Here is a 14,997-nt window from a genome sequence, read left to right as displayed (position 1 = left end):
TAGGCTTGCTCTCCTTATCTACTTACTTCTCATTTCTCACTATCACTTTGGTTCCCACTCCCCCCCTTACTAGTTTAGAGCCTCGCATGTAGCACCACCAAATCTTCCAACAAGGATAGTGGCCCACTTCCAACTCAGGTGAAACCTATTATTTTTATACAGATCATTTCCATCCCTGAAGAGATCACAATAGTCCACAAGTGTGAATCCTTGCCCCCTCAGCCAGCTCTTCAGCCATGCATTCATCTGCTCCATCTTCCTGTTCCCACTCTCACCAGCATGTGGCACCGGGAATAGTCCAGATATTACTACCCTCGAGGACCTTCTTTTTAATCTCCTGCTCTGTTTCTTACATTCTGTCTGCAGAATCTCATCCCTTTCCTTATCTCCATCATTGGCACCAATCATTGGCTGATCACTCTCCTCTTTCAGATTATTCCACACCCTCTCTGAGACATCCTAAACACAGGAAGGATGTTCCTGATTACCAGGCGAATCCAAAGCTGGGGGTGGGAGGGAAGTGCAGACACAGAGTTAGGCCACTTAGGACTGAGATGAGAGAAATGCCTTCACCCAGGGAGTGGTAAGCCGGTGGGAATTCTCTGGCCAACTCCAGTTCCAGTTTTCATGTTTGCCGAGCATGTACTTCCTGGGGTTGAGTAGACGAGGAAAAACCACCTTTAATTGATGGAAAATATGCCATCTCCTTGGAACAGGAAGACCGCTCCATCCCAGTTCTGCTGTGGATAACATTCCAATTCAACACACCCCAACATTCGCTTGCCCCCACCTCATGAAGATTCAATTGCATTCAGTCCTATATTTCTATTTGAGTTGTACTTACCATCCAGCAGAGCCCACACTCTGCTTTCTAGCTGTTGGGAGAACAGCCTTGTGTTTGTGGAGCTCCATTCTTTCCAACAGAATCAAGGGAAGCAGCTCAGCTCTGTCATCGCCCTCTGCTGGGTAGCAGCAGTAATTATCTCAGCATCATTGACTGTTCAGAATCACCAGCAGTTCATCACACTGAAACAGAGAGTGAAGGTGTCTGAGATTCTGGACTTAGAGTTGTGTGCATTAACAGATGTGTAAACATTCAATGTGCATATACATTTGAGGATTTATACTTTGTATAACGCAGTGTATACACTTCAAAGCTTAAGGAATGCATATATTACCAAATTTGACTACAATTTCAATGTATATGTACATTATAGGATTTATGTGTATGTTGCAGGGCATGTATATTTAAGGGAGTACATATTATAGTTTGTGTGTGCATTACAGAGAGTGCGTGATACAGTCAGTTGTGTACATTACAGTGGGGATTATGTACATTGTAGAATATGCACATTTATAACAAGTGAGGTGCAGTTGGAGATCGGGCTCTGATTGGCTTGGGCTTTTTCATCTGTAAGAGAGTTGGGGTGAAGTAGATAGCACAGCACACACTCGGTGCTTTTAATGTGCTCCTTCAGATTCCTGCTGATGGGCTCTGAAGAGTTTAAGAGCTGGCGCTTTCGCTGTTGATCTCAGACTGTGTGTCGGAACCGTCAGGACTATCAATAGAAAGAGAAAAAACAATGAGTGCAGCTGTTGTCATAGCCACCAGCACAGTGAGTGCTTAGCTCTGGTGTACTGGGCTGTGCTCAGAGCTGGGCATTTCCTCCTCTCTTCTTTGCAGCTCCACACTCAACATGAGTCTGAAACAGAAGTTAAAACCAGTGAGTATGAAGCATTTTGTCACGGATACCATTACTGAGTTCTTGCTGTGTGCACTGTGTATTTGTTTCAGAGGCCGTGAGTCTGACTTCAGACAGAATTCTGTATTTGTACTCATCACAAATGCAAGTATTTGAGGTGACTGTTGCTTGACCAGCCATTGCATCAGGGGAATATCAGGGTTCCCTGAGAAATGTTGAGGGAATTTGATGCTGTAATTTATAGAGCTCAGACAGAGTTGGGATAATTTCATGTTTTTCCCATGAGCGATGACCTGGCCAGATCATTCATTTTGTTCCCCCCACCTAACATCCCACTGCCTGCCCCATCCCAAACACTTTATTGACATTCTCGACAGTGAGTTTCAGGCAATTCAACCACAGGGGGCATTGCAGTCCAGCTTGAACCAGCATCACCTGAAATTCTGTTACTGCTGTAGTGTTACAGATTAATGACTAGGAATGCAGATGTGATGCATTCCACAGTCAAGCAGTCTTCCAAGCCTGGTTGATGCTCTTTTTTTTATCCTTCCTTCCTAATCTAGGATTGCTCAGGCAGGTTGTAGCATTACACTGCTAAGCTTCCAGCCACCATCACAGCAGGAGTCCCAGGAAACCAAGCTGTCCAGCTGACACAGGAGTTGTGAGTGTGATAAATGAGAGTGAACTGGGGCTATTTTGCAGTTGTATCTGTGTACAGGTGCAACTGAGTGAGAGAGGGAAGTATCAGCCAGACTTGTTGCTCCTGATTACTGTGTGTATGCATGTCTTTTTGTAAACAGGCTTGGGTTCAACAGCGATGGTCTCAAGAGTCAAATAACCTTCAGACACCCAACACCTTAGCTCACCTCTGAATATGCGATGAGGTACCAGATATCAATCATCAGCACTGGATTTGGAGATTATGCAATGTTTTTGAATGCAGTCTGTAGCTACACTTGCCTCTTTATGTTTGTATCTATCTGTCACTTAATCTGACTGTGCGCCTTTCACATGCTCTGTCACTTTGTGCCCATGAACCTCTCTCTCTCTTGTCCCCCAGCAGTTTCTACCTCACTACCTTACCCTCTACTTTGCTCTCTCTCTCTCTCTCTCTCTCTCTCTCTCCCCCAGCATTTTCTGAATCTGTTTTTCGTCTGTCAGCATCACTAAATCACTATCCTATTTTGCTATCTGTTCCTTTTCTCTCATTCTCCCTCTCTCATTCTGTGTCACTTTCTGCCATGCTCTCTCAGTGAAACATCAGCAAGCATTTTTTAGCCTTCCCTTTCTGCCTGTTTGTGTTAACCTTGAGCATTATGTTCCTCTTGTGTCCTGCTCTTTACAGAAAATGCAGATGTGGGAGTCTTCATCATGTCATTATATTCTGCTGTGTCTGTGTCTGGCAGGTTGCCTCTGCCTCAGAATGTCATCAGAGTCAATGCCCATCACTGCTTGAAATGGGGTTTCCTTTACATTGGATAAATAGAACACCAACTGGGCGACCACTTTGTGGAACACCTCCACCTTCACCTTTAAGCACCACCCTGATCTTCCGGTCGCTTGCCATTTTACTTCACACCTCAGTCCTCGACCTGCCGCAGTGTTCCAATAAAACTCAACCATCACCTCTTCTTCTGTTTGAGCACTTTACATCTTTCAGGACTCCACACTGAGGTCAACAGCTTTACACCATGAGTTTTGTCTACCATTTTGATTTGATTTCTTTTGCTAAGTGGTGGTCTTTTTCTCATTTTTGTATTTTTGCTTTCAGGCAAAGCGATTGAATATTCTGCCATTAACATTGACTCTGGACTAATGCTTTCTTTACCACAGCCATTACCACTCACTGTTGTTCCATGGTGTCTTTGTCATCAATCTCTTCTATCCTCTACCCTATCCCAACCAGACCTTCCCTCTTGTTCTACCTCACCCTCCTTCATTCACAAGAATCCAAACCACTACCTCCCTCTGCTTACAAACTGTTGATTAATGCCAGTCAGGGAAGGCAGATTTATTGTGGGTGGCGTGCTGGCTCAGTGGTTTACACTGCTGCAGCACTGTGCCAGGGACCTGGGTTCAATTCCACACTCAGGTGACTGTCTGTGTGGAGTTTGCACATTCTCCATCTGTCTGCATGGGTTTCCTCCCACAGTCTAAAGAAATGAAGTTAGATAGATTGGCCATAGGAAATTGCCCATAGCGTCCAGGCTGTACAGGTTAGGTGGATTGGCCATGGGAAATATAGGTTTACAGGGAAGGGGGATGAGTCTGTGTGTGATGCCCTTCAGACGGGTGATGTGGACCTGATGGGCCAAATAGCCCACTTCCACACTGTAGGGATTCTATGAATGCACATTCTGATTCTGTCCATACAGAATCCAGCATGTTCTGTTTTATTTCTGTGTTCCCACAAGTATCTGCCCCTTCGGCTGGCCTAACCGTTATTGTCAAATCCCCTCACACCAGTCCGAATCACATCAGGAGCTGGCACAGATATGGATGCAAACATCGATCAATCTCTTCTCACTGTAATCGCTCGTTACAAACCTTTGGGGCTCAAAGGTTTTCCTTAGTTCCACATGTCAGTTGCAAAGGTGACAGCTGTGTAAAGCTGGTAATGTGTAATTGCCGAGCAGGACCTGTGCTTTCTCTGCTTACAGCTGTTCACATTTCATGAACAAGCCAGACTCTGTCAGAGCCTTATTTCTGTGCTGCAGCCTTTTCGACTGTATTTCAGGGCAGACATTAACTAAAAATATCCATCCAGAGGATTTAGTCTTTGCCAGCTCAGCCAGCACTTATCGCCCATTCCGACTTGCCCTTGAGAGGGTGGTGTTAGGCTGCGTCCTTGATCCGCTGAGTCCCTGAAGTGTAGGGACACCCACAGTGCTATTGGATAAAGTGTTCTAGGATTTTAACCACTCTTGCATTGAAGGAACAGTGATATGATGTGTGCCATGGAAGGGAACCTGCAGGTAACAGCAGCTCCCAGGTATCAGCTGCCCTTGTATATTTAGGTGACAAAGATCATACATTTGGATGTACTGTTGAAGGATTCGTGGGGAGGTGCTGCAGTGCATTTGTAGATAGGATGCACTGCTCTCAGTGTGTATCAGTAATAGAGGGAGTGAATGTCTAGTTGGTGGTTGGCTATTGGCTTATCCTGGCCTTTTTCTTGCATGTCATTGGAACCACATTCATGTGGGTCAGTGGGGAGTATTCCATCAACACTCCTGACTCCTTGTGGATGTAGGGTTGTCAAGCCTTGGGGAGGGGGTCAGAATAATTACATCCACATCACAGAACCCAAGGCCCACAACCCAGGGAACACTAAGAAACAGTCAAAGACCAGGATGTGGGCTGGAGAAGCAGAGGATCGGAATGAGTAATTTTGGGCTCTCAATGTTTAAAGCCAGCAATTGGAAAGGAAGACATAGAAAGGTCATGGGTAACTCACTAAAAGTTGGTAAACCATTGGAGTGCTGAATTATCAGAATCAGGCTGGTGCTGCAGTGCAGTGCTGAGGGAGTGCTATACAGTCAGACAATATTGGTGCCACAGTCAACATCACTAAAAAAGACTATCTGGCCTATTATTTTATTGCTGTTTGTGGAAATTTATAATCACACAAATTGCTTTCTGTGCTTCCTATGTTGCAACACTCTAAAACATGCTCTTCAGGTATGAAGCACATGGTGATGTCCTGAGATTATCTTTTGTTGAGGTAGATTTGGAGGTTTGACCTTCTGAATTGGTCTGAAGTTTTGATACTGCTTTTTGGAACAATGTGTTCACTAGGCTCCTTTAGTCACTGCCCGTGGAAAGGACCAGCGCAGTATCTGCCCAAATGCCCATGACTGACCCACTGTGTGTGGGGGCATAATGAGAGTGGTCTCTCTCTGGCACCAGCTCACACCAGCTCACAATCCCACGTGAAACTGAGGCCAGTCATGCTACAGTGAACTGGACAGTGGCTAACGAGCTGAAAAATGCACAAGGGCAGCAAGGCCTTTATGTTCATTGAAGACTGAGAGGCAGTAAGCCAGAAACATGAAGGGCTTACAGAATGAATTGTGACAATCAAGACTTCTCCAGTTCTGCACAGACCTTTCTAATTTGAAACTAATTGAAGCTGGCCTGAGAGAGAGCGGTGATGAGTCTAGCATGATCAGCAAACCTTAATGAGCATCACTCCTACAGCACAATTCGATATTAGTCTGTGCTGCAGAGTTGCCCAGCTGTGACTCTTCAGAAAGAGTAAGGGAATGACCATAAATGCTATTTCAGCTTAAGAAGTGCACACTGTTGTAAATAAAATTTCTTCTTTGTATTTGTTCTTTGACTGTATCTGGCTCATTTAAAACATCGTGTATTTCCCATTTCAAAGAAGCAGTGAGAAAGTGTGTGGCACAACAGTTTCATTATTCAAGAGAGCATTAAGACTCAATCATGCAGACAGACATGATAAAAGCTGGTGGATTGTTTCCCTGAATGACATCAATGAACCCATTAGGTTTTTACAGGAATCCCACGGATTTAGATTTGGTCCTATCCTTGTTCTTCTATGAAATAGTACCTGAGGTGACAAACAGAGCCTGGGTTTAGTGTTACATCTGAAAGGCAGCACCTCTGACAGTGCAACACTCCCTCAGAATTGCACTGGAGTGTCTGCCTACAATTTGCACAGAAGTTTCTAAATGCTTTCTTCAACCCACTAATAGCCCCTGTTAACAGTTATTGATTCTCCCAGGCTAACCTTTACATATTCCTTTATCTACCCGACTGTGCTTCTCTCTCTCTGGCCTCCTTCTCCACCTTTAATTTATTCCTTCCCCACTCCCCCGCTCCATCTTCAGCCAATATACCAACATTTGAGCAGCACGTGGCTCAGTGGTTAGCATTGCTGCTGAACAGTGCTGTCTGACCCGGGTTTGATCACACCCTCAGGTGTCTGCAAGTGGAGTTTGCACATTCTCTCTGTGTCTGCATGGGCTTCCTCCAGTTGCTGTGGTTTCCTCCCATAGTCTAATGATGTGATAGTCAGGCAGATTGGCCAGGCTAAATTGCCCTGAGTGTCCAGGAATGTGCAGGCTAGGTGGGTTGGCAATGCAGGAATGCATGATTACAGGGATTGAGGGTCAGTGCAGACTGCCTCCACACTGTGGGAATTCTATGATTTTCCAGCTACATTCAGTTCTGAAGAAGGGTCACTGAGCACAGCACATTAACTCTGCTTTCTTTCCACGGGTGCTGCCAGACTTGTTGAGTTTTTCATCTGATTTCCAGCATCTGCAGTTCTTTGGTGTTTCTATTTAGGTGAGGTATTGAGGTGAGACTTTCTCAACTAGAGAGCTCCTAACTAGTCACCCTGGTTTTGATTGCTCAGCAGCAGGAGAACTGAAAACTGTAGCTGGAAATGAAAAGTATTTTAGTCTTCACAGACACAACTACAAATAACAAACATACCCACATACAACACCTACATATAGACATAACATACACATACAACACACTGACAGATTCAACGGCACAAACATGCCTACACACAGCGACAGACACATATACATTATACACACAGACATAACACACACAGACATGACATACGCACAAATAGAGCCCACAGACAAGACATACATAGGTGATGGCCTAGTGGTATTATCGTTGCACTGTTAATCCTGAGAACCCAGGTAATGTTCTGGGGACCGGGGTTCAAATCCCACCGTGGCAGATGGTGGAATTTGAATTAATAAGTATCTGGAATTAAGAATCTAATGATGTCTGTGAATCCATTGCTGATTGCTGGGAAAAACACATCTGGTTCACTAATGTTCATCAGGGAAGGAAATTGTCGTCCTTACCTGGTCTGGCCTACATTTGACTCCAGACCCACAGCAACGTGGTTGACTCTTAACTGCCCTCTGGGCAATTAGGGATGGGCAATAAATGCTGCCGAACCATCCCATGAATGAATAAAGGGGGGAAAAAGCACACAGATACAACGTGCAGACACAAATACAAACACATAAACATGCATGCACACACACATTAACTTAGCAAGTTCTGAATAGCAATAAGGCTTGGGCTGTTAATTCAAAAGCAAGATCCATAAGCATCTGGTAATCACCAGCTTCAGTGATGCTTTGGTATCCAGTTTCATGACTTTTGTAAAGCCCTCACCAATAAACAATCCTGCCATTGACTGGGCGCTAGCTCCATCAACACAAAACTCAAACAACTACAGACTCTGCAAATCAGAAACAAAATAGAAATGGTTGGAAAAATTCAGCAGGTCTGGCAGCATCTGTGGACGGGAAGCAAAGTTAATGTTTTGGGTTCAGTCACCCTTCTTCAGAAACTGGGAAAACGTTGTATATATGCTAAAGATGGGGTGGAGGAGGGTTAACAGAGTAAACAATAGTAGGAGATGGCGTCCAGAGAGAGAGAAAAACAGTAGGGCAGATGAAGGAGTGAGTAAAGGTCAGCCCGGAAGAATGAATAGCTGCTAATGAGGTCTATTAGAGGCTGACAATGAGTTGTGTGTGGTAGCAGCCCATGTGATGACAAGGCCTAGTTCAATGGGGTAGGGGTAAGGACATAAGAGAAGGTGCTCAGGTCCTAAAATTATTGACCTCAAGATTGAATCCATAAGGTTGTAGAGTTTCCAAGCAGAAAATGAGGTGCTGTTCTAGCGTCTATGTATGTATGTAAAGAATTTTATGAATGAAGTATTGTTTTGAAATAAAAGTTTCCCAACTTGTACTGAGCTTTGCTGAAGCACTGCAGTAAGCCTGAGACAGATGTTAGCCAGGGAACATGATGGTGAGCTCAAGTGGTGGGCAAAAGGAAGCTGATGGTCATTTTTACAGACACAATTAGGTGTTCTGCAAAATTGGTGCCCAATCTGTGTTTTGCCTCCCTAATATTTTCCCAGCAATTTCTGTTTTAGCTCCATAAGTACCATGGCTTCTGTTGCAATAGGTCAGAGGCCAGTTCCTCCTTCAGCAAATGGCCAGCACCTTGTCTCCTAAAAGACTCTCTGCCATCAATGAGTGGGGACGTTGATCAGTAAAGAACAGGTCTCCGTGCACCATTCCTTTAGCCCAGCAGTGTCTTGTGCAGATAAATGGCAGATGGAGTTCAATCCGGGCAAATGCGAGGTGATGCATTTTGGAAGATCAAATTCAAGGGCGAACTATACAGTAAATGGAAAAGTCCTAGGGAAAATTGATGAACAGCGAGATCTGGGTGTTCAGGTCCATTGTTCCCTGAAGGTGACAATGCAGGTCAATAGGGTGGTCAAGGCGGCATATGGCATGCTTTCCTTCATTGGGCATACCTTCTGGTGGCTTTTATTCAGGTTCCTTTTGTGTTCTGCAAATATCACTCCAACCCTCCAATGATTTGCCAAATCTCGTTGTAGCACATTTCTGATCATCCTGCACATCTTGCAGTGGGTGTGGTGTGCTGTGTGTTTCAATGCACTGTCTTTATTCTTTCTTAAATGCTGTATGTGTATCAGTAAATGGTTTTCTGTTCTGAGCTAACGTGCATAACTGAAATAATACCTAATCCTCAGCTTTGTGCGCTTTGCCTGGGATGGGAACATCTGGGATGAGGTAGGATGGCGAAGTCATGGAGAAGGAAGTTGTATCACTTCCACAGTGTAATCCCCCATCTTCTCATGGTTTTCCCAGAGAGAGCTTCATTCTGCTCATAGCAACCACTTAACCATGGTGGAAGTCAATTAAAAATTATCTGTAGCTGATTAGCAGCAATTTTCCAGTGTAAATGAGATTTTGCCAGGGTCACACAGCACCCTCACTGTCTTTGCAGCTTGTGAGGTAACAGACACATACAGAGCCACATTAGAAATGTTTTCAATATCCTAAACCTTCCCCTTCAGATAAAAATTCTCAAGCCCTAGACCCTCCATGGGCTGAAGATTTGCAGTTTCTTTCCTAAAGCCTGGCAAATGCTATAAGCTGAGGAAATCACAGTTGTGAGCTGTTTCAGTTTGTTCAATTTTTCAGTTTTTAACAGTTTTGTTCAGCACCTCCTCTGTGTTCCATGCACTGCCTGGTTGCAAACAGCCAGCAGTCCAACCTCACAAACATTGGCTCACCCTCCCATCCTCACACCATTGCCGAGCAGAGACCCATCCCAAAGGCATTGGGCACATCTCTGTAATTGCTCAACAGCTCACTCTGCTGCTGAGAAAATGCAGGCTGGGTCATCTAGGTGTTTAATGGTTCGGAATTTGGAACAGAATTTAGGTTGTGGTCCCCAGTCGTGACAGCAGTAGCAACAGAATGAGCTGAGGAGCAACTACAGAGGTGTACCCAATGAAGAGTCTAACATCATGCTTCCCCTGTCCTGGTAGTGTATGATATGGACAGCATTGAGGGAGCTTTTCTTTCTGTACTAACTCCACAGAGTCTGGTATCCTGTCACCAAACCACCCTTTATTTGCACATGAAGAGTCCTTGACATTGATCCAACTTCCTCAGAGCCAGCTCTCAGAGCGAGCAGAACCCCTGACACTCCTGTTTATACCTGGCAGTCAGGAAGGTATCGATGAGCCAGGCATGTTTTGCTCCCACACTGTTTGTGAATTTGCAGCTTTCATATTGTCCATGTACTTGTTCAGGACCATCGCACCTACCTGAAAATTATATGTCACTAGATCTGACCTCGCATTAACCATGCCTCTTCCCCATGCAGGGCCATTCCTGTGGTCCCTACACTAAACTTCTTCCCCTGAAGTAAACTGTCTCTCTCACGGAGTCTTGTGTCTGGCATTGTTGTTTCATCCTCCTCTCCAGGTCTAGGAAGATCAGATTTAACCTGGTGTGGAGTCTTCTCCCCATTAGCAACCCTTTAAGAATCATAGAATCCCTATAGTGTGGAAGTAGGCCTTTCAGCCCAACAAGTCCACACTGAACCTCAAAGCATCCCTCCATACCCATCTCCCTATAACCCACCCAATCTAGACTTCCTTGAACACTATGGGCATTTAGCATGGCCAATCCACTAATCTGCACATCTTTGGACTGTGGGAAGAAACCAAAGCACTCGACGGAAACCCACGCAGACACAGGAAGAATGTGCAAAATCCACACAGGCAGTCACCTGAGGGTGGAATCGAACTCAGGTCCCTGGTGCTGTGAGGCAGCAGTGCTAACCACTAAGTCATCATGCAGCCCTGCTGGAGCTTTCCCTGTAGTTGCATGAGGGACAGTCCTATAATCAAACAAGAACCATGACAGTTTGGTATCTAACGAAACTGTACGCTCTTTCTTGAAGCCTGCCTTCAAAGTTTAGACTGCCCTTTCTGCCAGACCACTGGATGATGGATGATTGAAGCTGTCCTGATATGACAAATACCATTCAGGTTTAGGAAATACTTGAATTCCCTGCTGGTCAACAATAGCCCGTTATCTATGACCAACACTTCCAGGGTTCCATGTATTGCAAAAGATGTCTGCAGTTTCTCTATCACCGTCCCTGTGTCTGACGAATGAACTCTATGCATGCCCAGCCATTTTGAGCGGGTGTCTACAATGACTAAGAAGATTGAGCCCATGAAAGGACTGGCATAGTCGATGTGTAACTGAGTCCAGGGTTTACCCGACCATTCCCATGAATGTTGGGGAGCTGCTGGTGGTAATTTTTGTCCTTGCTGACACTGTAGACACTACCCAGCCAACACAGCTATGTCTGCGTCAAATCCTGGCCACCAGACATAACTTCTTGCCAACATCTTCACTTTGAAAGCCCCTGGATGACCCTGGTGAAGTTAAGTTAGTATCTGGTGGCGACATTTGCTTGGAAAAATCATTCATGCTCTCCATAATAATATGCCATCCTCAATGGTGATCTGATCTCTCTGGGTCCAAAAAGGCTTCTGTCCTAGTTGTGACAATCCTTTGGTTTCCCACATCACCGCCAGTTTTGCCAGAACCAATCTTGCTGATATTGTCAGCTACGACTTGAAGTGTGTGCAGAATATTTAAAACCATTTTGGACTCTTCCAGTGACAGTATCACTGGTGGTATATCTGCCAGCAGGAGGCAGCTCAATACATTTACATTTGATACTTGGCCTCCCAGACGGTGTTCCACCTTGTAATTATTATGCACTTAGTATTAGAGCCCATCACTGAATTTGACCCGAAGCTATGGACAGCATGGCTTTGTGCTCTTTAAGTAGACTTAGCAGGAGTTTGTGGTCTATTATTATTACAAATTTGCCTCTGTAAAAGTATTGGTGAACTTCCTTACTCCAAATATGACCACCAAACTGGGTGTATTTATGCTGTGCATTAGCCAAAGTCCTGGATGAGTATGTTATTGGATGTCCCTCTCCATTGAGCCACCAATGAGCTAATACCATCCTGATGCCGTACGGGGAGGCATTGCATGTCAATATCAGATTTTGCTTGGGATCGCAGTTTTAGAGGATGAAAGCTGTTTCTTGTCTTCCCTGATGGCTATGGCTTGGCTATGCCACCACTTCCAAGGTTGACCCTTTATTAAGAGTTGATGCAAAGGTGACAGGATGGAGGCCAGGTTATGAATAAACTTTCTGTGATGGTTTACCAGCTCAAAGAAAGACCTCAGTTCCAGGACAGATGTGGGAGTCAGGGTACCTCCAATCGCCCTCACTTTATCTGAAGCCTATGTATGTCTTTTGGGGTGTCTAGAATTCTAAGATGTATGTCTACCTTGGAGAAATGTCTGAGAACTCGGTCCAAGTTCTGGAAGTGCTGTTTATTGGCCCTGCCAGTTCTTATCATTGGAGAAGTGGTGACCTGGGTAGACCTTGTAAATTCGTCTGATGAAAAATTGCGCAGGCTGACAATGCCCAAAATGGTGGTCTTGTATATTGGTACAAACCCTTACAGTTATTAATTGTAGCACACCTGAGTATCCTCATCAAACTGCAACCGTACGTACATAGGGCTCATGTCCAGCATTGTGAAGGACAACTCCCCTGCCAGCTTTATGTATAAATCCTCTATGCAAGGGATTGGGTATTTATCAAACTGCGAAAAGTGGTTACCGCTTGTTTAAAAACCCCACAAAGGCAAACTGATCCGTTGGGATTCACAATCATTATTACTAGTGCTTACAACGTGGACTGGTTTGATGATTCCTTCATTTCCAGCCTTCTGATTTCTGCATCTATTTTTGCCCATAGGGTAAATGGCACCCCACTGGCCTTGCAGAATTGTGGAGTTGCTTTCTGATCAACATGCAATGTGACTTTGCCTCCTTTGATAGCCCCTAGGCCTTCCTGAAAAACATTCGGGTATTTAATTAGGACTTCACTCAGGAAGCCATTGTTTAATTGAAAAACATCGAGCTGATCAAGGTGAATCTTTCTCAACAAATCTCGTCCCATCAACCTTGGGCCTGACCCTTTTGCTACAATCAGTTTTAAATGAATCAGCTGCTTCTCATAAGAGACCAGAACTGAAGTTGTACCCTCAATCTGTAAAGGTTCCCCAGTATAGGTCATCAGTCTAGTCAAGGCCTTGAGGCTTAGAGTCCGGACCAAACTTTATTAAAGACTGGTTCTGCAAACACTGAAATGGCTGCACCAGAATCAACCTCCATTAGAACCAGTGACCAACTAACCAGATGTTCTTTTGATTGGTTCTGATTTGGGAGTTGCTAAACAATTTAACTGTTCCAAGCCAGATATAGGTGAGTTTTGCAGGGTTTGGACTTTCCTGGACACTGGTCTATGAATTCTCTTACTCAATTCATACCTAGTGGGAATCTTTTCCTGTCTCAAGCCTGCATACCAGCAGCAATTACAATGGCTTGCTGGCCCAGATCCTGAAGAAAATTTTAACCATTTGGCCGAGGCTTGGCTTTGTTTTGGGGTTTTGCAGTGGGCTGACCTAGAGTCCCTCTGTTCAAGATATGTTCTGACTGAGGCAATGCAATTACCTTCACTCGAATGATGTTCCCCAACCTCAGTCAGACTAATGACAGTGTCCACTTCCTTCAGCATAATCTGTAACCCATATGCTCCACTTGCCGCATTTTCTAATGGCAAAGCCAGTTGTAGTGCCTGTTTGAAGGCTAACTGGGCTTCAGCTAGTAGGCACTTTTGCATGATACACCATTAATCCCACATTCCAAATGGGCTGTCAGCATCTCATTAGGTGTTAAACCAATGTCACATGCCTCTGCAAGCCATCTTAACCTAATCAAAAATCCCAACACAAATTCCCCTGGTTCTCAAGTTGCAGAGTAAAGCCGATAGCGTCTTCAACCCAGAGGAGGTTTGGGGGTCATAATATTCCTTAACTAAATCTGTCAACTCTTGAAAAATTTTAGTAATCTCAGTGGTTAGCAACACTGACTCATAGCCCCAAGGACTCAGTTTCAATTCCACCCTTGAGCATTTGTCTGTGTAGAGCTTGTGCATCCTCCCCATGTCCACATGGGTTTCCTCTGGGTCCTTCAGTTTCCTCCCACAGTCCAAAGATGTGTGGGCTAGTTGGATTAGCGATGGGAAATGCGGGGTTACAGGGATAGGATAAATGGGAGTGGGTCTGGGTAAGATGCTCTTTGAAGGGGCAATATGGACTCATTGGGCTGAATGGCTGCTTCCAAACTGTAAGGATTCTATCTGGTGCCTCAGGGAAAATTAGGCTCCGAATAACTAAAAAAACCTGTGGGTCCACAAGCTGTCAGGAGAATTGCTTTTCATCTATCCCAATGTCATTTGCCTGGAGACAATAATAATTTCTTTCCAAATACTGGACAGCAGGATTGAACAAGTCAAGCTGCCCAGATAACAGTGTGAGGCCAGAAATGCTTACCCTAACTCAAAGATAACTGCCCCAAGCGAATTTCTCCTCGAGTGTGCTTTACTCTCACAACTGGAATAACTCCACAGAGGCTGGTACTTCATCACTAAGCCGCCCTTTACATAGCAAGTCCTTGACACTGACACAGCTTTCTCAGAGTGAGCAGAACTTCTGACACTTTTGTTTATGTCTTGCAGCCAAGGCTCCCTGATTGGACCAGGTTAACAGCCCCAATCAGGGAATACTTATTTTATGAGTCCCACCTGGCTGACCTCATTATAATCACAACAGTTTCAGTTTAAAATTGTAGAGAGAGCTTTACTCTGTATCTAACCCTGTGCTGTCTGTGTCTTGAGAGTATTTGGTTGGGACAGTACAGAAGAAGGTTTACTCCCAGTTTAGAACAGTAGAGAGGGGTTTACTGTGTGTCTAGCCCCATGCTATCCTGGTCCTGGGAGTGATTAATGG

The 14,997-nt window shown here is 44.7% G+C and overlaps 1 protein-coding gene across 3 annotated transcripts in view; it reads left to right on the top strand.

Annotated features, from left to right (window-relative positions):
• Window positions 1-14,997, top strand: part of kcnh6a (potassium voltage-gated channel, subfamily H (eag-related), member 6a) — a 220,707-nt gene that overhangs the window by 117,938 nt on the left and 87,772 nt on the right. The gene's annotated exons all lie outside the window — the stretch shown is intronic.

This window comes from Stegostoma tigrinum, chromosome 31, assembly GCF_030684315.1.
Source record: "Stegostoma tigrinum isolate sSteTig4 chromosome 31, sSteTig4.hap1, whole genome shotgun sequence".
NCBI classification, from domain to species: domain Eukaryota; kingdom Metazoa; phylum Chordata; class Chondrichthyes; order Orectolobiformes; family Stegostomatidae; genus Stegostoma; species Stegostoma tigrinum.
This window is presented reverse-complemented; position numbering and strand designations above follow the sequence as displayed.